This window comes from Triturus cristatus, chromosome 2_1 (assembly GCF_964204655.1).
Source record: "Triturus cristatus chromosome 2_1, aTriCri1.1, whole genome shotgun sequence".
Taxonomy (NCBI): domain Eukaryota; kingdom Metazoa; phylum Chordata; class Amphibia; order Caudata; family Salamandridae; genus Triturus; species Triturus cristatus.
The window spans coordinates 310,776,766-310,802,867 of record NC_140581.1 but is presented as its reverse complement, the minus strand read 5'-3'; positions in this window follow the sequence as shown (position 1 = coordinate 310,802,867).

Genomic DNA, 26,102 nt, shown 5'->3' with positions numbered 1-26,102 from the left:
AAGTGAGGTCGTGGGCTATTCAAGCCCAAGGACACCGATCCATCTGATCGACGCCTGTAGCTACGTCTCGGATGACATCCAGCGGCTGGCGAGGGGTGTACCTGGTGCATGAACAACTTACCGCCCATGCTGAAGGGCCAACAGGGACTGCTCGAATGTGACGACCAATGGTGTGAGACACGCATTGCGCTGGCATTAATCCATCCATCGGGAGTTAATGAACTAATCTGCCATATAGGCTTGATGAGAGACTTAATTGATTGTGGTGCCAGCGCTGGTGCGGCGACACGCTGTAGCCGTGGAATATCCATCAAAGCGATGCTGCCCTTCCATTGGCTGAGAACCAACCAATCAGAACTTGGGACACAGAATATAAGCCAATGGGACGCCAGGTACCATATTTTAGCAGTTCAAACACTGAAGAAGGCATCACGCTGAAATGCATCTGGAGAACTGCTTTTAATAAATATTTGCGTGAAACCCTGCGAGTGCTTCGTACCTTTGGAGCTTTGATATTACATGCGAGTTCACCCTCGCACAACGGTAGCACCAGCCCTTGGAGTTCAGCTGTTTTGGTGAAACAATGGAGCTGAATTGATTTAACCGCTTAAACCGCCGCTGCCCTGACTACCCTGCTGACCAAGTGAGGTCGTGGGCTATTCAAGCCCAAGGACACCGATCCATCTGATCGACACCTGTAGCTACGTCTCGGATGACATCCAGTGGCTGGCGAGGGGTGTACCTGGTGCATGAACAACTTACCGCCCATGCTGAAGGGCCAACAGGGACTGCTCGAATATGACGACCAATGGCGTGAGACACGCATTGCGCTGGCATTAATCCATCCATCGGGAGTTAATGAACTAATCTGCCATATAGGCTTGATGAGAGACTTAATTGATTGTGGTGCCAGCGCTGGTGCGGCGACACGCTGTAGCCGTGGAATATCCATCAAAGCGATGCTGCCCTTCTATTAGCTGAGAACCAACCAATCAGAACTTGGGACACAGAATATAAGCCAATGGGACACCAGGTACCATATTTTAGCAGCTCAAACACTGAAGAAGGCATCACGCCGAAATGCATCTGGAGAACTGCTTTTAATAAATATTTGCGTGAAACCCTGCGAGTGCTTCGTACCTTTGGAGCTTTGATATTACATGCGAGTTCACCCTCGCACAACGGTAGCACCCGCCCTTGGAGTTCAGCGGTTTTGGTGAAACAATGGAGCTGAATTGATTTAACCCCTTGAACCGCCGCTGCCCTGACTACCCTGCTGACCAAGTGAGGTCGTATGCTATTCAAGCCCAAGGACACCGATCCATCTGCTCGATGCCTGTAGCTACGTCTCGGATGACATCCAGCGGCTGGCGAGGGGTGTACCTGGTGCATGAACAACTTACCGCCAATGCTGAAGGGCCAACAGGGACTGCTCGAATGTGACGACCAATGGCATGAGACACGCATTGCTCTGGCATTAATCCATCCATCGGGAGTTAATGAACTAATCTGCCATATAGGCTTGATGAGAGACTTAATTGATTGTGGTGCCAGCGCTGGTGCGGCGACACGCTGTAGCCGTGGAATATCCATCAAAGCGATGCTGCCCTTCCATTGGCTGAGAACCAACCAATCAGAACTTGGGACACAGAATATAAGCCAATGGGACACCAGGTACCATATTTTAGCAGTTCAAACACTGAAGAAGGCATCACGCCGAAATGCATCTGGCGAACTGCTTTTAATAAGTATTTGCATGAAACCCTGCAAGTGCTTCGTACCTTTGGAGCTTTGATATTACATGCGAGTTCACCCTCGCACAACGGTAGCACCCGCCCTTGGAGTTCAGAGGTTTTGGTGAAACAATGGAGCTGAATTGATTTAACCGCTTGAACCGCCGCTGCCCTGACTACCCTGCTGACCAAGTGAGGTCGTGGGCTATTCAAGCCCAAGGACACCGATCCATCTGATCGACGCCTGTAGCTACGTCTCGGATGACATCCAGCGGCTGGCGAGGGGTGTACCTGGTGCATGAACAACTTACCGCCCATGCTGAAGGGCCAACAGGGACTGCTTGAATGTGACGACCAATGGCGTGAGACACGCATTGCGCTGGCATTAATCCATCCATCGGGAGTTAATGAACTAATCTGCCATATAGGCTTGATGAGAGACTTAATTGATTGTGGTGCCAGCGCTGGTGCGGCGACACGCTGTAGCCGTGGAATATCCATCAAAGCGATGCTGCCCTTCTATTGGCTGAGAACCAACCAATCAGAACTTGGGACACAGAATATAAGCCAATGGGACACCAGGTACCATATTTTAGCAGTTCAAACACTGAAGAAGGCATCACGCCGAAATGCATCTGGAGAACTGCTTTTAATAAATATTTGCGTGAAACCCTGCGAGTGCTTCGTACCTTTGGAGCTTTGATATTACATGCGAGTTCACCCTCGCACAACGGTAGCACCCGCCCTTGGAGTTCAGCGGTTTTGGTGAAACAATGGAGCTGAATTGATTTAACCGCTTGAACCGCCGCTGCCCTGACTACCCTGCTGACCAAGTGAGGTCGTGGGCTATTCAAGCCCAAGGACACCGATCCATCTGATCGACGCCTGTAGCTACGTCTCGGATGACATCCAGCGGCTGGCGAGGGGTGTACCTGGTGCATGAACAACTTACCGCCCATGCTGAAGGGCCAACAGGGACTGCTCGAATGTGACGATCAATGGAGTGAGACATGCATTGCGCTGGCATTAATCCATCCATCGGGAGTTAATGAACTAATCTGCCATATAGGCTTGATGAGAGACTTAATTGATTGTGGTGCCAGCGCTGGTGCGGCGACACGCTGTAGCCGTGGAATATCCATCAAAGCGATGCTGCCCTTCCATTGGCTGAGAACCAACCAATCAGAACTTGGGACACAGAATATAAGCCAATGGGACGCCAGGTACCATATTTTAGCAGTTCAAACACTGAAGAAGGCATCACGCCGAAATGCATCTGGAGACCTGCTTTTAATAAATATTTGCGTGAAACCCTGCGAGTGCTTCGTACCTTTGGAGCTTTGATATTACATGCGAGTTCACCCTCGCACAACGGTAGCACCCCCCCTTGGAGTTCAGCGGTTTTGGTGAAACAATGGAGCTGAATTGATTTAACCGCTTGAACCGCCGCTGCCCTGACTACCCTGCTGACCAAGTGAGGTCGTGGGCTACTCAAGCCCAAGGACACCGATCCATCTGATCGACGTATGTAGCTACGTCTCGGATGACATCCAGCGGCTGGCGAGGGGTGTACCTGGTGCATGAACAACTTACCGCCCATGCTGAAGGGCCAACAGGGACTGCTCGAATGTGACGACCAATGGTGTGAGACACGCATTGCGCTGGCATTAATCCATCCATCGGGAGTTAATGAACTAATCTGCCATATAGGCTTGATGAGAGACTTAATTGATTGTGGTGCCAGCGCTGGTGCGGCGACACGCTGTAGCCGTGGAATATCCATCAAAGCGATGCTGCCCTTCCATTGGCTGAGAACCAACCAATCAGAACTTGGGACACAGAATATAAGCCAATGGGACGCCAGGTACCATATTTTAGCAGTTCAAACACTGAAGAAGGCATCACGCCGAAATGCATCTGGAGAACTGCTTTTAATAAATATTTGCGTGAAACCCTGCGAGTGCTTCGTACCTTTGGAGCTTTGATATTACATGCGAGTTCACCCTCGCACAACGGTAGCACCCGCCCTTGGAGTTCAGCGGTTTTGGTGAAACAATGGAGCTGAATTGATTTAACCGCTTGAACCGCCGCTGCCCTGACTGCCCTGCTGACCAAGTGAGGTCGTGGGCTATTCAAGCCCAAGGACACCGATCCATCTGATCGACGTATGTAGCTACGTCTCGGATGACATCCAGCGGCTGGCGAGGGGTGTACCTGGTACATGAACAACTTACCGCCCATGCTGAAGGGCCAACAGGGACTGCTCGAATGTGATGACCAATGGCGTGAGACACGCATTGCGCTGGCATTAATCCATCCATCGGGAGTTAATGATTTAATCTGCCATATAGGCTTGATGAGAGACTTAATTGATTGTGGTGCCAGCGCTGGTGCGGCGACACGCTGTAGCCGTGGAATATCCCTCAAAGCGATGCTGCCCTTCCATTGGCTGAGAACCAACCAATCAGAACTTGGGACACAGAATATAAGCCAATGGGACGCAAGGTACCATATTTTAGCAGTTCAAACACTGAAGAAGGCATCACGCCGAAATGCATCTGGAGAACTGCTTTTAATAAATATTTGCGTGAAACCCTGCGAGTGCTTCGTACCTTTGGAGCTTTGATATTACATGCGAGTTCACCCTCGCACAACGGTAGCACCCGCCCTTGGAGTTCAGCGGTTTTGGTGAAACAATGGAGCTGAATTGATTTAACCGCTTGAACCGCCGCTGCCCTGACTACCCTGCTGACCAAGTGAGGTCGTGGGCTATTCAAGCCCAAGGACACCGATCCATCTGATTGACGTATGTAGCTACGTCTCGGATGACATCCAGCGGCTGGCGAGGGGTGTACCTGGTGCATGAACAACTTACCGCCCATGCTGAAGGGCCAACAGGGACTGCTCGAATGTGACGACCAATGGCGTGAGACACGCATTGCGCTGGCATTAATCCATCCATCGGGAGTTAATGAACTAATCTGCCATATAGGCTTGATGAGAGACTTAATTGATTGTGGTGCCAGCGCTGGTGCGGCGACACGCTGTAGCCGTGGAATATCCATCAAAGCGATGCTGCCCTTCCATTGGCTGAGAACCAACCAATCAGAACTTGGGACACAGAATATAAGCCAATGGGACACCAGGTACCATATTTTAGCAGTTCAAACACTGAAGAAGGCATCACGCCGAAATGCATCTGGAGAACTGCTTTTAATAAATATTTGCGTGAAACCCTGCGAGTGTTTCGTACCTTTGGAGCTTTGATATTACATGCGAGTTCACCCTCGCACAACGGTAGCACCCGCCCTTGGAGTTCAGCGGTTTTGGTGAAACAATGGAGCTGAATTGATTTAACCGCTTGAACCGCCGCTGCCCTGACTACCCTGCTGACCAAGTGAGGTCATGGGCTATTCAAGCCCAAGGACACCGATCCATCTGATCGACGCCTGTAGCTACGTCTCGGATGACATCCAGCGGCTGGCGAGGGGTGTACCTGGTGCATGAACAACTTACCGCCCATGCTGAAGGGCCAACAGGGACTGCTCGAATGTGACGACCAATGGCGTGAGACACGCATTGCGCTGGCATTAATCCATCCATCGGGAGTTAATGAACTAATCTGCCATATAGGCTTGATGAGAGACTTAATTGATTGTGGTGCCAGCGCTGGTGCGGCGACACGCTGTAGCCGTGGAATATCCATCAAAGCGATGCTGCCCTTCCATTGGCTGAGAACCAACCAATCAGAACTTGGGACACAGAATATAAGCCAATGGGACGCCAGGTACCATATTTTAGCAGTTCAAACACTGAAGAAGGCATCACGCCGAAATGCATCTGGAGAACTGCTTTTAATAAATATTTGCGTGAAACCCTGCGAGTGCTTCATACCTTTGGAGCTTTGATATTACATGCGAGTTCACCCTCGCACAACGGTAGCACCCGCCCTTGGAGTTCAGCGGTTTTGGTGAAACAATTGAGCTGAATTGATTTAACCGCTTGAACCGCCGCTGCCCTGACTACCCTGCTGACCAAGTGAGGTCGTGGGCTATTCAAGCCCAAGGACACCGATCCATCTGATCGACGCCTGTAGCTACGTCTCGGATGACATCCAGCGGCTGGCGAGGGGTGTACCTGGTGCATGAACAACTTACCACCCATGCTGAAGGGCCAACAGGGACTGCTCGAATGTGACGACCAATGGCGTGAGACACGCATTGCGCTGGCATTAATCCATCCATCGGGAGTTAATGAACTAATCTGCCATATAGGCTTGATGAGAGACTTAATTGATTGTGGTGCCAGCGCTGGTGCGGCGACACGCTGTAGCCGTGGAATATCCATCAAAGCGATGCTGCCCTTCCATTGGCTGAGAACCAACCAATCAGAACTTGGGACACAGAATATAAGCCATCGGGACACCAGGTACCATATTTTAGCAGTTCAAACACTGAAGAAGGCATCACGCCGAAATGCATCTGGATAACTGCTTTTAATAAATATTTGCGTGAAACCCTGCGAGTGCTTCGTACCTTTGGAGCTTTGATATTACATGCGAGTTCACCCTCGCACAACGGTAGCACCCGCCCTTGGAGTTCAGCGGTTTTGGTGAAACAATGGAGCTGAATTGATTTAACCGCTTGAACCGCCGCTGCCCTGACTACCCTGCTGACCAAGTGAGGTCGTGGGCTATTCAAGCCCAAGGACACCGATCCATCTGATCGACGCCTGTAGCTACGTCTCGGATGACATCCAGCGGCTGGCGAGGGGTGTACCTGGTGCATGAACAACTTACCGCCCATGCTGAAGGGCCAACAGGGACTGCTCGAATGTGACGACCAATGGCGTGAGACATGCATTGCGCTGGCATTAATCCATCCATCGGGAGTTAATGAACTAATCTGCCATATAGGCTTGATGAGAGACTTAATTGATTGTGGTGCCAGCGCTGGTGCGGCGACACGCTGTAGCCGTGGAATATCCATCAAAGCGATGCTGCCCTTCCATTGGCTGAGAACCAACCAATCAGAACTTGGGACACAGAATATAAGCCAATGGGACACCAGGTACCATATTTTAGCAGTTCAAACACTGAAGAAGGCATCACGCCGAAATGCATCTGGAGAACTGCTTTTAATAAATATTTGCGTGAAACCCTGCGAGTGCTTCGTACCTTTGGAGCTTTGATATTACATGCGAGTTCACCCTCGCACAACGGTAGCACCCGCCCTTGGAGTTCAGCGGTTTTGGTGAAACAATGGAGCTGAATTGATTTAACCGCTTGAACCGCCGCTGCCCTGACTACCCTGCTGACCAAGTGAGGTCGTGGGCTATTCAAGCCCAAAGACACCGATCCATCTGATCGACGCCTGTAGCTACGTCTCGGATGACATCCAGCGGCTGGCGAGGGGTGTACCTGGTGAATGAACAACTTACCGCCCATGCTGAAGGGCCAACAGGGACTGCTCGAATGTGACGACCAATGGCGTGAGACACGCATTGCGCTGGCATTAATCCATCCATCGGGAGTTAATGAACTAATCTGCCATATAGGCTTGATGAGAGACTTAATTGATTGTGGTGCCAGCGCTGGTGCGGCGACACGCTGTAGCCGTGGAATATCCATCAAAGCGATGCTGCCCTTCCATTGGCTGAGAACCAACCAATCAGAACTTGGGACACAGAATATTAGCCAATGGGACGCCAGGTACCATATTTTAGCAGTTCAAACACTGAAGAAGGCATCACGCCGAAATGCATCTGGAGAACTGCTTTTAATAAATATTTGCGTGAAACCCTGCGAGTGCTTCGTACCTTTGGAGCTTTGATATTACATGCGAGTTCACCCTCGCACAACGGTACCACCCGCCCTTGGAGTTCAGCGGTTTTGGTGAAACAATGGAGCTGAATTGTTTTAACCGCTTGAACCGCCGCTGCCCTGACTACCCTGCTGACCAAGTGAGGTCGTGGGCTATTCAAGCCCAAGGACACCGATCCATCTGATCGACGCCTGTAGCTACGTCTCGGATGACATCCAGCGGCTGGCGAGGGGTGTACCTGGTGCATGAACAACTTACCGCCCATGCTGAAGGGCCAACAGGGACTGCTCGAATGTGACGACCAATGGCGTGAGACACGCATTGCGCTGGCATTAATCCATCCATCGGGAGTTAATGAACTAATCTGCCATATAGGCTTGATGAGAGACTTAATTGATTGTGGTGCCAGCGCTGGTGCGGCGACACGCTGTAGCCGTGGAATATCCATCAATGCGATGCTGCCCTTCCATTGGCTGAGAACCAACCAATCAGAACTTGGGACACAGAATATAAGCCAATGGGACACCAGGTACCATATTTTAGCAGTTCAAACACTGAAGAAGGCATCACGCCGAAATGCATCTGGAGAACTGCTTTTAATAAATATTTGCGTGAAACCCTGCGAGTGCTTCGTACCTTTGGAGCTTTGATATTACATGCGAGTTCACCCTCGCACAACGGTAGCACCCGCCCTTGGAGTTCAGCGGTTTTGGTGAAACAATGGAGCTGAATTGATTTAACCGCTTGAACCGCCGCTGCCCTGTCTACCCTGCTGACCAAGTGAGGTCGTGGGCTATTCAAGCCCAAGGACACCGATCCATCTGATCGACGCCTGTAGCTACGTCTCGGATGACATCCAGCGGCTGGCGAGGGGTGTACCTGGTGCATGAACAACTTACCGCCCATGCTGAAGGGCCAACAGGGACTGCTCGAATGTGACGACCAATGGCGTGAGACACGCATTGCGCTGGCATTAATCCATCCATCGGGAGTTAATGAACTAATCTGCCATATAGGCTTGATGAGAGACTTAATTGATTGTGGTGCCAGCGCTGGTGCGGCGACACGCTGTATCCGTGGAATATCCATCAAAGCGATGCTGCCCTTCCATTGGCTGAGAACCAACCAATCACAACTTGGGACACAGAATATAAGCCAATGGGACACCAGGTACCATATTTTAGCAGTTCAAACACTGAAGAAGGCATCACGCCGAAATGCATCTGGAGAACTGCTTTTAATAAATATTTGCGTGAAACCCTGCGAGTGCTTCGTACCTTTGGAGCTTTGATATTACATGCGAGTTCACCCTCGCACAACGGTAGCACCCGCCCTTGGAGTTCAGCGGTTTTGGTGAAACAATGGAGCTGAATTGATTTAACCGCTTGAACCGCCGCTGCCCTGACTACCCTGCTGACCAAGTGAGGTCGTGGGCTATTCAAGCCCAAAGACACCGATCCATCTGATCGACGCCTGTAGCTACGTCTCGGATGACATCCAGCGGCTGGCGAGGGGTGTACCTGGTGAATGAACAACTTACCGCCCATGCTGAAGGGCCAACAGGGACTGCTCGAATGTGACGACCAATGGCGTGAGACACGCATTGCGCTGGCATTAATCCATCCCTCGGGAGTTAATGAACTAATCTGCCATATAGGCTTGATGAGAGACTTAATTGATTGTGGTGCCAGCGCTGGTGCGGCGACACGCTGTAGCCGTGGAATATCCATCAAAGCGATGCTGCCCTTCCATTGGCTGAGAACCAACCAATCAGAACTTGGGACACAGAATATTAGCCAATGGGACTCCAGGTACCATATTTTAGCAGTTCAAACACTGAAGAAGGCATCACGCCGAAATGCATCTGGAGAACTGCTTTTAATAAATATTTGCGTGAAACCCTGCGAGTGCTTCGTACCTTTGGAGCTTTGATATTACATGCGAGTTCACCCTCGCACAACGGTACCACCCGCCCTTGGAGTTCAGCGGTTCTGGTGAAACAATGGAGCTGAATTGATTTAACCGCTTGAACCGCCGCTGCCCTGACTACCCTGCTGACCAAGTGAGGTCGTGGGCTATTCAAGCCCAAGGACACCGATCCATCTGATCGACGCCTGTAGCTACGTCTCGGATGACATCCAGCGGCTGGCGAGGGGTGTACCTGGTGCATGAACAACTTACCGCCCATGCTGAAGGGCCAACAGGGACTGCTCGAATGTGACGACCAATGGCGTGAGACACGCATTGCGCTGGCATTAATCCATCCATCGGGAGTTAATGAACTAATCTGCCATATAGGCTTGATGAGAGACTTAATTGATTGTGGTGCCAGCGCTGGTGCGGCGACACGCTGTAGCCGTGGAATATCCATCAAAGCGATGCTGCCCTTCCATTGGCTGAGAACCAACCAATCACAACTTGGGACACAGAATATAAGCCAATGGGACACCAGGTACCATATTTTAGCAGTTCAAACACTGAAGAAGGCATCACGCCGAAATGCATCTGGAGAACTGCTTTTAATAAATATTTGCGTGAAACCCTGCGAGTGCTTCGTACCTTTGGAGCTTTGATATTACATGCGAGTTCACCCTCGCACAACGGTAGCACCCGCCCTTGGAGTTCAGCGGTTTTGGTGAAACAATGGAGCTGAATTGATTTAACCGCTTGAACCGCCGCTGCCCTGACTACCCTGCTGACCAAGTGAGGTCGTGGGCTATTCAAGCCCAAAGACACCGATCCATCTGATCGACGCCTGTAGCTACGTCTCGGATGACATCCAGCGGCTGGCGAGGGGTGTACCTGGTGAATGAACAACTTACCGCCCATGCTGAAGGGCCAACAGGGACTGCTCGAATGTGACGACCAATGGCGTGAGACACGCATTGCGCTGGCATTAATCCATCCATCGGGAGTTAATGAACTAATCTGCCATATAGGCTTGATGAGAGACTTAATTGATTGTGGTGCCAGCGCTGGTGCGGCGACACGCTGTAGCCGTGGAATATCCATCAAAGCGATGCTGCCCTTCCATTGGCTGAGAACCAACCAATCAGAACTTGGGACACAGAATATTAGCCAATGGGACGCCAGGTACCATATTTTAGCAGTTCAAACACTGAAGAAGGCATCACGCCGAAATGCATCTGGAGAACTGCTTTTAATAAATATTTGCGTGAAACCCTGCGAGTGCTTCGTACCTTTGGAGCTTTGATATTACATGCGAGTTCACCCTCGCACAACGGTACCACCCGCCCTTGGAGTTCAGCGGTTTTGGTGAAACAATGGAGCTGAATTGATTTAACCGCTTGAACCGCCGCTGCCCTGACTACCCTGCTGACCAAGTGAGGTCGTGGGCTATTCAAGCCCAAGGACACCGATCCATCTGATCGACGCCTGTAGCTACGTCTCGGATGACATCCAGCGGCTGGCGAGGGGTGTACCTGGTGCATGAACAACTTACCGCCCATGCTGAAGGGCCAACAGGGACTGCTCGAATGTGACGACCAATGGCGTGAGACACGCATTGCGCTGGCATTAATCCATCCATCGGGAGTTAATGAACTAATCTGCCATATAGGCTTGATGAGAGACTTAATTGATTGTGGTGCCAGCGCTGGTGCGGCGACACGCTGTAGCCGTGGAATATCCATCAAAGCGATGCTGCCCTTCCATTGGCTGAGAACCAACCAATCAGAACTTGGGACACAGAATATAAGCCAATGGGACACCAGGTACCTTATTTTAGCAGTTCAAACACTGAAGAAGGCATCACGCCGAAATGCATCTGGAGAACTGCTTTTAATAAATATTTGCGTGAAACCCTGCGAGTGCTTCGTACCTTTGGAGCTTTGATATTACATGCGAGTTCACCCTCGCACAACGGTAGCACCCGCCCTTGGAGTTCAGCAGTTTTGGTGAAACAATGGAGTTGAATTGATTTAACCGCTTGAACCGCCGCTGCCCTGACTACCCTGCTGACCAAGTGAGGTCGTGGGCTATTCAAGCCCAAGGACACCGATCCATCTGATCGACGCCTGTAGCTACGTCTCGGATGACATCCAGCGGCTGGCGAGGGGTGTACCTGGTACATGAACAACTTACCGCTCATGCTGAAGGGCCAACAGGGACTGCTCGAATGTGACGACCAATGGCGTGAGACACGCATTGCGCTGGCATTAATCCATCCATCGGGAGTTAATGAACTAATCTGCCATATAGGCTTGATGAGAGACTTAATTGATTGTGGTGCCAGCGCTGGTGCGGCGACACGCTGTAGCCGTGGAATATCCATCAAAGCGATGCTGCCCTTCCATTGGCTGAGAACCAACCAATCAGAACTTGGGACACAGAATATAAGCCAATGGGACACCAGGTACCATATTTTAGCAGTTCAAACACTGAAGAAGGCATCACGCCGAAATGCATCTGGAGAACTGCTTTTAATAAATATTTGCGTGAAACCCTGCGAGTGCTTCGTACCTTTGGAGCTTTGATATTACATGCGAGTTCACCCTCGCACAACGGTAGCACCCGCCCTTGGAGTTCAGCGGTTTTGGTGAAACAATGGAGCTGAATTGATTTAACCGCTTGAACCGCCGCTGCCCTGACTACCCTGCTGACCAAGTGAGGTCGTGGGCTATTCAAACCCAAGGACACCGATCCATCTGATCGACGCCTGTAGCTACGTCTCGGATGACATCCAGCGGCTGGCGAGGGGTGTACTGGTGCATGAACAACTTACCGCCCATGCTGAAGGGCCAACAGGGACTGCTCGAATGTGACGACCAATGGCGTGAGACACGCATTGCGCTGGCATTAATCCATCCATCGGGAGTTAATGAACTAATCTGCCATATAGGCTTGATGAGAGACTTAATTGATTGTGGTGCCAGCGCTGGTGCGGCGACACGCTGTAGCCGTGGAATATCCATCAAAGCGATGCTGCCCTTCCATTGGCTGAGAACCAACCAATCAGAACTTGGGACACAGAATATAAGCCAATGGGACGCCAGGTACCATATTTTAGCAGTTCAAACACTGAAGAAGGCATCACGCCAAAATGCATCTGGAGAACTGCTTTTAATAAATATTTGCGTGAAACCCTGCGAGTGCTTCGTACCTTTGGAGCTTTGATATTACATGCGAGTTCACCCTCGCACAACGGTAGCACCCGCCCTTGGAGTTCAGCGGTTTTGGTGAAACAATGGAGCTGAATTGATTTAACCGCTTGAACCGCAGCTGCCCTGACTACCCTGCTGACCAAGTGAGGTCGTGGGCTATTCAAGCCCAAGGACACCGATCCATCTGATCGACGTATGTAGCTACGTCTCGGATGACATCCAGCGGCTGGCGAGGGGTGTACCTGGTACATGAACAACTTACCGCCCATGCTGAAGGGCCAACAGGGACTGCTCGAATGTGACGACCAATGGCGTGAGACACGCATTGCGCTGGCATTAATCCATCCATCGGGAGTTAATGATTTAATCTGCCATATAGGCTTGATGAGAGACTTAATTGATTGTGGTGCCAGCGCTGGTGCGGCGACACGCTGTAGCCGTGGAATATCCATCAAAGCGATGCTGCCCTTCCATTGGCTGAGAACCAACCAATCAGAACTTGGGACACAGAATATAAGCCAATGGGACACCAGGTACCATATTTTAGCAGTTCAAACACTGAAGAAGGCATCACGCCGAAATGCATCTGGAGAACTGCTTTTAATAAATATTTGCGTGAAACCCTGCGAGTGCTTCGTACCTTTGGAGCTTTGATATTACATGCGAGTTCACCCTCGCACAACGGTAGCACCCGCCCTTGGAGTTCAGCGGTTTTGGTGAAACAATGGAGCTGAATTGATTTAACCGCTTGAACCGCCGCTGCCCTGACTACCTTGCTGACCAAGTGAGGTCGTGGGCTATTCAAGCCCAAGGACACCGATCCATCTGATCGACGCCTGTAGCTACATCTCGGATGACATCTAGCAGCTGGCGAGGGGTGTACCTGGTGCATGAACAACTTACCGCCCATGCTGAAGGGCCAACAGGGACTGCTCGAATGTGACGACCAATGGCGTGAGACACGCATTGCGCTGGCATTAATCCATCCATTGGGAGTTAATGAACTAATCTGCCATATAGGCTTGATGAGAGACTTAATTGATTGTGGTGCCAGCGCTGGTGCGGCGACACGCTGTAGCCGTGGAATATCCATCAAAGCGATGCTGCCCTTCCATTGGCTGAGAACCAACCAATCAGAACTTGGGACACAGAATATAAGCCAATGGGACGCCAGGTACCATATTTTAGCAGTTCAAACACTGAAGAAGGCATCACGCCGAAATGCATCTGGAGAACTGCTTTTAATAAATATTTGCGTGAAACCCTGCGAGTGCTTCGTACCTTTGGAGCTTTGCTATTACATGCGAGTTCACCCTCGCACAACGGTAGCACCTGCCCTTGGAGTTCAGCCGTTTTGGTGAAACAATGGAGCTGAATTGATTTAACCGCTTGAACCGCCGATGCCCTGACTACCCTGCTGACCAAGTGAGGTCGTGGGCTATTGAAGCCCAAGGACACCGATCCATCTGATCGACGCCTGTAGCTACGTCTCGGATGACATCCAGCGGCTGGCGAGGGGTGTACCTGGTGCATGAACAACTTACCGCCCATGCTGAAGGGCCAACAGGGACTGCTCGAATGTGACGACCAATGGCTTGAGACACGCATTGCGCTGGCATTAATCCATCCATCGGGAGTTAATGAACTAATCTGCCATATAGGCTTGATGAGAGACTTAATTGATTGTGGTGCCAGCGCTGGTGCGGCGACACGCAGTAGCCGTGGAATATCCATCAAAGCGATGCTGCCCTTCCATTGGCTGAGAACCAACCAATCAGAACTTGGGACACAGAATATAAGCCAATGGGACACCAGGTACCATATTTTAGCAGTTCAAACACTGAAGAAGGCATCACGCCGAAATGCATCTGGAAAACTGCTTTTACTAAATATTTGCGTGAAACCCTGCGAGTGCTTCGTACCTTTGGAGCTTTGATATATATATATATATATATATATATATATATATATAGAGAGAGAGAGTTACCCCTTGGGTGGAGGCACACATCAATCATTGCTGGAATCCAACACTCGCGGTCACATTCAAATTCACCGCCGACGCGTTTTGGGCTGTTCCCCTTCTTCATGGGCGGTCTTAAACAAATGGATGGCACGCAAGGACCACCAGCCGTCCATTTGTTTAAGACCGCCCATGAAGAAGGGGAACAGCCCAAACGCGTCGGCGGTGAATTTGAATGTGACCGCGAGTGTGGGATTCCAGCAATGATTGATGTGTGCCTCCACCCAAGGGGAAACTCTCTTTTTGTATCATAGTGACCGCCCCGGTCACGGATGGCACCCTCACTGAACTTGTGGGTCCGTTGTCGCCATAGATCAAGAGCGGCAATCAGAACGACTGTTGCTGTTATTGTTTTTCCTGTACTTTTGTGAACACTCCAGTGATTGTTTTTATTTTATTACAGATGGACGTTTTTGGCAGCAACTCATTTAAGGCTCAATTGTATGGAGGAACTACCAGTCCCATAATTCCAGTGATGACCTATTTCAGGATGAATAAAAAGAGATGAGGGAAAACGCTGGCGGTCCTTGCGTGCCGTCCATTTGTTTAAGACCGCCCATGAAGAAGGGGAACAGCCCAAAACGCGTCGGCGGTGAATTTGAATGTGACCGCGAGTGTGGGATTCCAGAAACGATTGATGTTTGCCTCCACCCAAGGGGAAACTCTCTTTTTGCATCACAGTGACCACCCCGGGCACGGATGGCACCCTCACTGAACTTGTGGGTCCGTTGTCGCCATAGATCAAGAGCGGCAATCAGAACGACTGTTGCTGTTATTTTTTTCCTGCACTTTTGTGAACACTCCAGTGATTGTTTTTATTTTATTACAGATGGACTTTTTTGGCAGCACCTCATTTGAGGCTCAATTGTATGGAGAAACTACCAGTCCCATAATTCCAGTGATGACTTATTTCAGGATGAATAAAAAGAGATGAGGGAAAATGCTGGTGGTCCTTGCGTGCCGTCCATCTGTTTAAGACCGCCCATGAAGAAGGGGATCAGCCCTAAACGCGTCGGCGGTGAATTTGAATGTGACCACGAGTGTGGGATTCCAGCAACGATTGATGTGTGCCTCCACCCAAGGGGAAACTCTCTTTTTGCATCATAGTGACCGCCCCGGTCACGGATGGCACCCTCACTGAACTTGTGGGTCCGTTGTCGCCATAGATCAAGAGCGGCAATCAGAACGACTGTTGCTGTTATTGTTTTTCCTGCACTTTTGTGAACACTCCAGTGATTGTTTTTATTTTATTACAGATGGACTTTTTTGGCAGCACCTCATTTGAGGCTCAATTGTATGGAGGAACTACCAGTCCCATAATTCCAGTGATGACCTATTTCAGGATGAATAAAAAGAGATGAGGGAAAATGCTGGTGGTCCTTGCGTGCCATCCATTTGTTTAAGACCGCCCATGAAGAAGGGGAACAGCCCGAAACGCGTCGGCGGTGAATTTGAATGTGACCGCGAGTGTGGGATTCCAGCAACGATTGATGTGTGCCTCCACCCAAGGGGAAACTCTCTTTTTGCATCATAGTGACCGCCCCGGTCACGGATGGCACCCTCACTGAACTTGTGGGTCCGTTGTCGCCATAGATCAAGAGCAGCAATCAGAACGACTGTTGCTGTTATTGTTTTTCCTGTACTTTTGTGAACACTCCAGTGATTGTTTTTATTTTATTACAGATGGACGTTTTTGGCAGCACCTCATTTAAGGCTCAATTGTATGGAGGAACTACCAGTCCCATAATTCCAGTGATGACCTATTTCAGGATGAATAAAAAGAGATGAGGGAAAACGCTGGTGGTCCTTGCGTGCCGTCCATTTGTTTAAGATCGCCCATGAAGAAGGGGAACAGCCCGAAACGCGTCAGCGGTGAATTTGAATGTGACCGCGAGTGTGGGATTCCAGAAACGATTGATGTGTGCCTCCACCCAAGGGGAAACTCTCTTTTTGCATCATAGTGACCGCCCCGGTCACGTATGGCACCCTCACTGAACTTGTGGGTCCGTTGTCACCATAGATCAAGAGCGGCAATCAGAACGACTGTTGCTGTTATTGTTTTTCCTGCACTTTTGTGAACACTCCAGTGATTGGTTTTATTTTATTACAGATGGACGTTTTTGGCAGCACCTCATTTGAGGCTCAATTGTATGGAGGAACTACCAGTCCCATAATTCCAGTGATGACCTATTTCAGGATGAATAAAAAGAGATGAGGGAAAACGCTGGTGGTCCTTGCGTGCCGTCCATTTGTTTAAGACCGCCCATGAAGAAGGGGAACAGCCCGAAACGCGTCGGCAGTGAATTTGAATGTGACCGCAGTGTGGGATTCCAGCAACGATTGATGTGTGCCTCCACCCAAGGGGAAACTCTCTTTTTGCATATAAATATATATATATATATGAACATCCGGTTATTCCTATTTTATATTTTTTACCGAAGGTTCACAAAAAAGTAACTCCAGTACCTGGGCGTCCCATTATCTCTGCCCAAAATAGCATGAATGAGAATTTGTCGAAGTATGTTGATTTATTTCTAAAGCCACATATGACTTCACTGCCATCCTATATCAGGGATACGACTGATTTCTTGAATAAGATCAAAGACATTACATGGTGTTCTAACTACCTGCTGATAGTTATGGATATTGAATCCCTTTATACAAGTATTAAGCATTGTCATGGAATGATTGCTACTAAATATTTTTTAGATAACAGGGATATCAATATGAAGGACCACAACAAAATGATTTTGGAGATGATTGAACTTTGTCTATCTACCAATTTCTTTCTATTTGAGAATGTGATATACCATCAAGTGCGTGGTGTGGCGATGGGGGCATGCTTCTCCCCCAGCTACTCATGTTTACATGTGGGTTGGTGGGAGGAGCATGTCCTCAGGACCACCCACCAGCACTGGTGGAGCCATGTGGTTCATTACTGGCGGTATATTGATGATATATTTTTAATTTGGAATGGTTCAAAAGAAGATGCCAGTAGTTTTGTTGATGATATTAATTTGAATGATCTGAACCTCAGGTTTACTGCTTCCATTGATAATTCTTCTGTCGAGTTTCTTGATGTTCTGGTCTATATAGACAACAATATACTCTGTACCAAATTACATAGGAAGACAACTGCAGGAAACTCGATTTTACATGCTGAAAGTGCACACCCACGTCACCTTATCAACAGTATACCGTATGGCGAATTCATCCGCATTCGACGTATCTGTAGTCATGATACTGTCTCAATTGAATGTCAGATGGCAGCTTTTAATAGGTTCCTGGACAGGGGCTGTAAAGAACCTCTCCTCACACATGCTCTTAATAAAGCTAATACTGTGCCCAGGGTCACTCTTTTACAACCTAGCAGTAATAAGATTACTGAATCAGATCTTCAGTCTATTCGTCTTATTACCACATTTAGCTCTCAAGAAAAAGCCATTCGTAAAATTATTTATTCTGAATGGCCTATTGTCCTAACAGACAATATTTTGGGTCCTATCCTTCCGAGTTTACCTTCTATTACTTTTAGGAAAGCGCCCTCCATGAGAGATGCTTTAGTGAGAACCATGCCTCCGGTTAATACCAGAGGCACTTGGCTTAATAAGAGTGGTTTTTTTAAGTGTAATTCCTGTCGGGCCTGCACATTTGCCACCAATAGTACACACTACAGAACAGCCTTTAATTGCAAAGAAATAGCCATTCAGGGACATCTGACGTGCCGCACTGATTTTGCAATTTACAAACTTAAATGCACCTGCAATCTTGAGTATATAGGAAGTACAAAACTTCTTGTGCATAAACGAGTCCTGCAACATATTAGGGTGATAGTTAACTCAGACCACAACTATCCAGTGGCAAGACATTTTAAGGCCATTCATGATAACAAATTAAAAGATCTGGAGTACACTGTTATAGGAGCAGTTGCCAACCCCGGACGGGGTGGCAACCGTGATAAATTACTTAGACAGCGTGAATCACATTTTATTCTAGCTTTAGATACAAGAGCTCCTAATGGTTTGAATATTAATGAGGATCTTCACAATTTTTTATGAGTGGTTTTGTTATTTATTGTCGCCACTTGCCTTGTCTATTTACTCTATTGCTGAAATGGTTTTTACACTTTTTTATAATGTCTTTTAGGCATTTTATGAATAAGTTTTTAACTTTCAGACTGCTTGTTTCTTTAGAAATTTTCTGTTTTCCCTGGGCTTTTGATCTGTTTAATAAGATCTTTTTATGGCTTTTTTAGTATATTTATGAAATTTTGTCTCTCTTTTTTTGACTAGTTTTATTCATATATGCTGCTATTTTGACCCATGTCCTGTGCTGTACACATTGAGTTTTGCAACATACCTCTTGGGCTCTCAGTCACTGGACACTTGTCCTTGTACTTAAAATGTGACAGTTCGTTTCTTTGTATAATAGGCTTATTAAGGTTGCCTTTTTAGGTGGATTATATGCACTATGCACTTATTTTAAAACCACCTTTCATGGGACCTCCCTTCTGTATTTTATATATTGTATATATTTTATATATATTTATATATTTATACATTTTTGTCAATGACTGTCTATTTTGTGAAATAACTGTTTACTGAGCCCCGCTGCTATAGTTTGCGTATTTTGCACAAGACATCGTATGCATTGCTGATCATGCCCTAAGGGAGCAGATTGTTTGTTAGGATCTATTCGGCAGTCTGTCTTCTATTTTCTTCCTTGTGGTGTTCAGTGTCGCTCTATTTATGAGCTCATTTCACGGAGACGCATCATGTGATCAAGCTCCCTGCGTGGAGCGAAACGCGTCATGGAGGACACTGGTCCGTTTATTTCTTCATTTTAAACTGGGTATTAAATTAATTGCTTCACCCGCCTTGGCTTGTGGGATTGTTTGATTTCGATTTGGAGGCGAGAGGTCCGTGCCTGCATTTCCGCCGAGTGGAAAAGAGAGCAGAAAGGATTATTTCTATTTTATATATATATATATATATATATATATATATATTCACAGAAAAAAACATAGGTTTCGGGGTGTTATAGTTAGCTGCCCATTTCACTCATACAAAACCATAGAAATTCCTCCGTTATAGTTAGTTCTGCTAACTATAACTCACGCGCCCGCAATGCACTGCTGATGATGTCACATATTGCATCATTCATGACATGGTCAGTGACATCACTGATGATATCACTGATGACATCTCAAATGACAAGTGAATTTCTAAGGTTTTTTAAATGCTAATTTCTAACTATAACATCTCTGAAACCTATGTTTTTTTCAGTGAATTTCAAAGGTTTTTAAATGCTAACTTTTAAGGGTGATAGTAGTTATATCTATTTTTTGTACTGATTTTCTACTGTTTTTTAACTGTTTATTTATATATATTTTATTCATTAAATAACATTATATATTTTTCTGAAAATTGCAAAAACTAATTTTTTTTATTAAACTTAAATATTGATTAATTTTCTTGTTTTCATTTTTTATTTTAATATATTTATATTATTTTCTTTAAAAAAAAAATTCCAATTGTTTTCTGAGTCGCGCACTCAAAGTGTACACATCACGGTGGGTGCCCACATTCTAGCTACCATTTTAGAAAAGTCATGAAGGATCCGCGTATGGTGTGCGACGGCTGCGTGTTTTTCAGTTACATCATATACATTTAATATCACGTGATATGCGCGATTGGTACGCGACTAGTCTGCGACTCCTGCTCCCGCGCATTAGCAATACATGCACATTATGGTACGAGATGTTTGCGCGGTTGCGGGTCCCGCGTGACATCGTATACATGAAGGGGCGCGCTGGGTGCGCGACTCCCGCCAAAAAAATGTATGTTCTAAAATGATATGTATGTGTCTTTAATATACATATTAAGGCAAGAGATTATGTAAGATATTCATCAAAATAATATATTTGTACTTATAATAAACTTATATTATTTTTAAATATATTTTCGCGAAGTCGGGTGAGTGCACCGTGAGTGCAGAAAACCAGGTCAGCAGAGCTGCTGTAGAGCCAGAGAACCAGGTCAGCAGAGCTGCTCTAGAGCCTAAGAATTAGGTCAGCAGAGCTGCTCTAGAGCCAGAGAACCAGGTCAGCAGAGCTGCTGTAGAGCCAGAGAAACCAGGTCAGCAGAGCAGCTTTAGAGGGAGAGAACCAGGTCAGCAGAGCTGCTTTAGAGCCGGAGAATCAGGCCAGCAGAGCTGCTTTAGAGCCAGAGAACCAGGTTAGCAGAGCTGCTTTAGAGCCAGAAAACCAGGTCAGCAGAGCTACTCTAGAGCCAGAGAACCAAATCAGCAGAGCTGCTTTAGAGCCATAGAACCAGGTCAGCAGAGCTGCTTTAGAGCCAGAGAACCAGGTCAGGAGAGCTGCTCTAGAGCCTAAGAACCAGGTCAACAGAGCTGCTCTAGAGCCAGAGAACCAGGTCTGCAGAGCTGCTGCAGAGCCAGAGAAACCAGGTCAGTAGAGCTGCTTTAGAGGGAGAGAACCAGGTCAACAGAGCTGCTCTAGAGCCAGAGAACCATGTCAGCAGAACTGCTTCAGAGCCATAGAACTTGATCAGTGGAGCTGCTTTAGAGTCAGAGAACCAGGTCAGCAGAGCTGTTGTAGAGCCAGAGAACTAGGTCAGCAGAGCTGCTCTGTAGCATAAGAACTAGGTCAGCAGAGCTGCTCTAGAGCCAGAAAACCAGGTCAGCAGATCAGCTGACCTGCTGTAGAGCCAGAGAAACCAGGCCAGCAGAGCTGCTTTAGAGTGGAGAACCAGGTCAGCAGAGCTGCTTTAGAGCCAGAGAACCAGGTCAGCAGAGCTGCTCTAGCTGACACTGACTGACTGACATTGACTGATTGACACTGACTGACACAGATTGACTGACACTGGCACTGACTGACACTGATTGACTGACACTGACTGACTGACACTGACTGACTGACTGACACTGACTGACACTGATTGACACTGACTGACTGACACTGATTGACTGACACTGACTGACACTGATTGACTGACACTGACTGACTGACTGACACTGACTGACACTGACTAACACTGACTGACTACTTTCTACTACTCTACTACTGACTCTCTACTACTCTCTCTCTCTACTACTCACTCTCTACTACTCACTCTCCACTACTCTCTACTACTCACTCTCTACTACTCACTCTCTACTACTCTCTACTACTCACTCTCTACTACTCACTCTCAACTACTCACTCTCTACTACTCTACTACTCACTCTCCACTACTCACTCGCTACTACTCTCTACTACTCACTCTCTACTACTCACTCTCTACTACTCACGCTCTACTACTCTCTACTACTCAATGTCTACTACTACTCTCTCTACTACTCACTCTCTACTACTCTCTACTATTCACTCTCTACTACTCACTCTCTACTACTCTCCACTACTCACTCTCTACTACTCACTCTCTACTACTCTACTACTCTCTACTTGTCTCTACTAATCATATTTTCTAGTACTCACTCTCAACTACTCACTCTCTACTACTCTCTCTACTACTCGCTCTCTACTACTCTCTACTACTCACTCTCCTACTCTCTACTACTCTCTACCACTCACTCTCTACTACTCTACTACTCACTCTCTATGACTCTCTACTACTCTCTCTCTACTACTTACTCTCTACTACTCACTCTACTACTCTCTACTACTCTCTCTCTACTACTCACTCTCTACTACTCACTCTCTACTACTCTACTACTCACTCTCCACTACTCACTCTCTACTACTCGCTCTCTACCACTCACTCTACTACTCACTCTCTACTACTCTACTACTCTCTACTACTCTCTCTGCTACTCACTCTCTACTACTCTCTACTACTCACTCTCTACTACTCTCTCTCTACTACTCTCTACTACTCACTCTACTACTCATTCTCTACTACTCATTCTCTACTACTCTCTCTCTGCTACTCAGTCTCCACTACTCACGCTCTACTGCTCTCTACTACTCACTCTCTACTACTCACTCTCTACTACTCTCTACTTCTCACTCTCTACAACTCTCTACTACTCACTCTACTACTCACTCTTTACTACTCTCTACTACTCTCTACTTCTCACTCTCTACTACTCTCTACTACTCACTCTCTACTACTCACTCTACTACTCTCTCCTACTCACTCTCTGCTACTCTCTCTACTACTCTCTACTACTCTCTCTCTACTCTCTACTCTCTATTACTCATCCTCTACTCTTTACCTCTCTACCTCTCTCTCTACTACTCTCTACCTCTCTACCTCTACCTCTCTACCTCTACGTCTCTACCTCTACCCCTCTACCTCTCTCTACCTCTCTCTACACGCACACATATGCACATATATGCATATGGATTTATATATATGCATGTGTATATCCACAAAGTAAATTGCTCCTTCCGGATTTGCTGGGACCCAAGAGAGGTGGCGCACACGCTGGCGGAGCGCGCCGGTAATGAAAATATCCAAATACAAAGCAGCGAGTTGAGTAGTGCGCTCTCAGTAAGAAGCCGGCAGTCATCAAGGTAAATAATCCAAGTGTTTTAATTCACACAACGCGTTTCGGCAGCAAGCCTTGTACACGTGAACAAGGCTTGCCGCCGAAACGCTTACTGAGAGCGCACTACTCAACTCGCTGCTTTGTATTTGGATGTATGTGTATATATACATACATATATAAACATATATATAATCTGCATATCTATATAAATACAAATATAAATGCATGCATGCATATACATATATGCATGTTATGTACATGAAATTTTGAAAAACACTAATAAATGCAAAGCTAAAAAGCCACCTAACAGAATTGCTTTAACTTAAACGAGGGTGAGACCTATTGCATTTCCAATGCTTGTTTACTTTGGTTCCATCAAGAAGGCATTCAGATGTGACACATTTGCCATCAATTCTGAATGGTAGCACTCTAGTTCCTCATTAGATCACTGTAGTAAAGCTACTGCTCACCAGGGAAGTCTGTTGCTGGTATTCAAAGTGCATGTTTCAGTCTGCATGTCAGAACTTTTTAATGAAATAGAAGAGGAATTGAGAAGTCAAAATGTGACCTAATTTTTCTTTCTGCTGCACTAATCATAATTTCTTTGGCAAAATGAACCCCCTCATTTTGTTCCTTTGCAAATTAAATGTTTTAAGTGTTACCACTTCATTCCAATCAAGATGGCTTCAGGTGTGCCATACTTTTGTCATAAGTAAGACTGTTAGCGCTCTAGTTGTTCTTTAAAACACTCTGGAATTTCTGTCATTGGGCTATACTTGGGCTACATCTCGGTGATATTTGTGCTACATTTGGGCTTTTTTGTCTCTGGTGGCCATCTTGGGAGACTTGTTATGAAGTTTTCTAATTTCCTCATTTACTACAGTCTCCTCAGTAGGCATACTGTCAGTTTTTTACTTTGATTCAATGAAGAAGGCATTCAGATGAGTCACACATTTGCCATAAATTCAGAATGTTAGCACTCTGGTTGCTCATTAGATCACTGTAGTAAAGCTACTGCTCACCAGGGAAGTCTGCTGCTGGTATTGAAAGTGCATGTTTCAGTCTGCATGTCAGAATTCTTTAATGAAATAGAAGAGGATTTTAGAAGTCATTCAAAATGTGCCCTAATTTTTCTTTCTGCGGCACTAATCATACATTCTATGGCAAAATGAACCCCCTCATTTTGTTCCTTTTTATATTAAATGTTTTAAGAGTTACCACTTTATTCCAATCAATTTGGCTTCAGGTGTGCCATATGTTTATCATAAGTAGGAGTGTTAGCACTCTAGTTGTTCTTTGGAACACTCTGGGAAGCTGCAGTAGAACACAAAGGAATCAACTGACAGTCTCTGCCCTTGTTGGATGTACATGTTTTACTGAGAATGTCAGACTTCATTCTCACATGACTAAGAAAGATAATGTGAATTTACAGAAAATATGCTCTCAGTTTAGCTTATAGATTACCTTCCAAACCTCTGTGGGAAAAGCATGTGAAAATAGTTTTCTCTCAAACATGATTCATGATATCCCAGCAGAAGGCTTTTTCACATGGTAAAATCACCTTAGAACATACCACAATTCCTAAAATGAGTATGGTACCATCAACAAATGATTTATAATGTAACTAAAGTCTTAAAACCTTCTATTAACTGCAATGCTTTTTAATGAGGTGCTATTATGTATATTGGTCCCACGATGTCTGCCAACACTTCTTGGATGAAGTGCTGACAGCCAATTAGATCTCACGATGAGATGTGTGGTTAGGCTCCGCCCAGATATATATGTGATTTTACTTTTGATTTTCTCAGGAACTACTGAACGGATTTACACCATTTAAGCAAAAGGCACGACTCTGAACCAAGGTCTACCTTTCTGCCAATTTTGGTGTAATTCCGTTCAGCAGTTCAGGCTGTAGCTGCGTCAACAGGTCCTATGGGAAATTGCATGGGGAAAACACGTTTTGGGACCCCCCCCCTTTTTTCTCAGCCCCCGCTTGACGAATCACCCCAAGACTTTCAGGATAGGAATGGACTGGAGCTCGCCAAAACCGGCGCCAGACTTATTGGGAATAGAATGTTGCGGATTTCCTATGGAAAATAGGTCCTAACTATTACTACCTACTGGCGACCGCCAGTAGGTAATATATATATACATATTCAGTGAAAAAACCATAGGTTTCACACACGTTATAGTTAGGAATTAGCATTTAAAAAACCTTAGAAATTCAGTGAAAAAACCATAGGTTTCACACATGTTATAGTTAGCTGGACATTTTACTCGTAAAAAACCAATGAAATTCCCCCGTTATAGTTAGTTCAGCTAACTATAACTCGCGCGCCCACAATGCACTGCTGATGACGTCACATATTACATCACTCATGACATGGTCAGTGACATCACTCATGACATCACTGATGACATCTCAAATGACATCACTGATGACATCACTGATGACATCATTCAGTGAATGTGTGTTTTTCTGAAAATTAAATATGTTTTATATATGTATATCTCAAGGTCGATGGAAGAATAAATGGGTATATTACTGTCTAAATGGATGATTTCTATTTGAAAAATTGATTGTGTAACTGACTGATTAAGTGTATCATAGTGAATACATGGCTTAGTGAGTAATGTTTAAATATGTAAATATCTGTATCATTTTTTCACTTTGTGTATAAGTGGCTGCATGGGTTGGTGAGTAGCTACATGGGTGTCTATATAGGTTATTAGTTGGTTTTTTGAGTATTAGTCTGAGTGTCTGCATGGTTCGGTGGGGGGTATGACGTAGTGCATAGGTGCATGAATGAGTGACTCACTGTTTGTATGTGTTGAACAGAGCATGTGTGCAGGACTGCATGGGGGGATGAGTGTGTGTATGGGTGTGTTA